Below are 2,500 nucleotides of genomic sequence, written 5' to 3' on the forward strand. Positions count from 1 at the left end.
CGAAATCGGCAAAGTCGGCAGAATCGGCAGCGGGTGCTGGCGATGAGTCTGGACGATTTATAGTCCAGGGCTTGATGGAAAAGACTGTTGGTCCAGACAATGGGGCAGTGGCGGCGCGGATTTGTGCAGCTGCAGGTTCGTCGGGGAAAATCGGCAGCGCAGATTTTTCGACGAACAGGGGCTGGGCGCTGGACTGGCCGGGCCAGGCAGGAAAATTCGTCAGGGGGCCACGCTGACGAAAACAGGGGCTGCGGAGTGGAAAATCGGCAGCGCAGATTTTTCGACGAACAGGGGCTGGACCGGCCGGGCCAGGCAGGAAAATTCGTCAGGGGGGCACGCTGACGAAAAGAGGGGCTGCCGCGTGGAAAATCGGCAGCGCAGATTTTTCGACGAACAGGGGCTGGACTGGCCGGGCCAGGCAGGAAAATTCGTCAGGGGGGCACGCTGACGAAAAGAGGGGCTGCCGCGTGGAAAATCGGCAGCGCAGATTTTTCGACGAACAGGGGCTGGACGCTGGACTGGGCCAGGCAGGAAAATTCGTCAGGGGGCACGCTGACGAAAAGAGGGGCTGCCGCGTGGAAAATCGGCAGCGCAGATTTTTCGACGAACATTCGTCAGGGGGGCACGCTGACGAAAAGAGGGGCTGCCGCGTGGAAAATCGGCAGCGCAGATTTTTCGACGAACATTCGTCAGGGGGGCACGCTGAGGAAAACAGGGGCTGCCGCGTGGAAAATCGGCAGCGCAGATTTTTCGACGAACAGGGGCTGGATGCTGGACCGGCCGGGCCAGGCAGGAAAATTCGTCAGGGGGGCACGCTGACGAAAACAGGGGCTGCGGAGTGGAAAATCGGCAGCGCAGATTTTTCGACGAACAGGGGCTGGACCGGCCGGGCCAGGCAGGAAAATTCGTCAGGGGGGCACGCTGACGAAAAGAGGGGCTGCCGCGTGGAAAATCGGCAGCGCAGATTTTTCGACGAACAGGGGCTGGACGCTGGACTGGGCCAGGCAGGAAAATTCGTCAGGGGGGCACGCTGACGAAAACAGGGGCTGCCGCGTGGAATGGCAGCCTACACGCAGATGCGAATTCGGCAGCGCACGATGGCTTGAGCAGGTCATGGGTTCGACTTGGCGCGATCTGAAACCTGGACGAGGGACTGTCGACGCTGGACGAGCCAGCGCGGTGGCCTGTCGTGCCCCGTTCAGGGGGGGCCTGCCGCGGAGACAGCCCTCGCGGGCTCGACAGCGCAGGCCAGCGTCCCCGACGTCGCTGGCCGCGGCAGGCGAGCTGCCGGGGTTCCCGCATTCCTACAAGAAAACGTCGTGCTTTCCACATGAAACCAATCCAGTAAAATCAGCCATATTTTTATGAGGCTGCCCACTGAATTTGGGGTCATTCCGGGCCGGTTCCTAGTTTTGCGGATTTACTCGATTTCTAATGGTAGGAAAATAAAAAAAAATACTTCCCGACCTCGAAAAATTCTGGAAAAATTAATAAAGTTGGATTGGATTTTTGCCAACCTCTGTGCAAAATTTCAGCTCAAAATACCAAGAAATGAATTTTTTAGAGGGGGGGTGACAGCTGGGACCTAGTAGTGTCTCCCCCTGCCAGAGCTGCAATGACACTTATTGCTCTTTAGGGAGCCACCAGGCCGGCGCCCCTCAAAGACCACACGCGCGCGCGCGCCCGCCCGCGCTGGGCGCTGGGGCGCTGGGGCCTGAGGGCCTGGGGCCCTTGGGGGCCCTTGGGCGCTTGGGCGCGCGCGCGCGGCCCCCGCAGCCATGCCGCGCTGCGCGACGCGCGGACAGCCCCTGCTGGCTTGCTCTCTCGCCCGCGGGGGGGCTGCCTTCGGGCCCTGGCCCCCCGCGTTCTGGCCTGCCCCCCGCGTGGGAGAGGCTAGGCGCTGCAGGGGCCAGCCCGACGTCGCTGGCCGCGGCAGGCGACAGCCCGACATCGCTGGCCGCGGCAGGGGCCAGCCCGACGTCGCTGGCCGCGGCAGGCGACAGCCCCTGCTGGCTTGCTCTCTCGCCCGCGGGGGGGCTGCCTTCGGGCCCTGGCCCCCCGCGTTCTGGCCTGCCCCCCGCGTGGGAGAGGCTAGGCGCTGCAGGGGCCAGCACGACGTCGCTGGCCGCGGCAGGCGACAGCCCCTGCTGGCTTGCTCTCTCGCCCGCGGGGGGGCTGCCTTCGGGCCCTGGCCCCCCGCGCTCTGGCCTGCCCCCCGCGTGGGAGAGGCTAGGCGCTGCAGGGGCCAGCCCGACGTCGCTGGCCGCGGCAGGCCCCCCGCCGGGGTTCCCGCATTCCTACAACAAAACGTCGTGCTTTCCACATGAAATCAATCCAGTAAAATCAGCCATATTTTTATGAGGCTGCCCACTGAATTTGGGGTCATTCCGAGCCGGTTCCTATTTTTTCCGATTTCCTCGATTTTTAATGGTAGGAAAATAAAAAAAAATACTTCCCGACCTCGAAAAATTCTGGAAAAATTAATAAAGTTGGATTGGAT

This window comes from Populus nigra, chromosome 2 (assembly GCF_951802175.1).
Source record: "Populus nigra chromosome 2, ddPopNigr1.1, whole genome shotgun sequence".
NCBI lineage: Eukaryota > Viridiplantae > Streptophyta > Magnoliopsida > Malpighiales > Salicaceae > Populus > Populus nigra.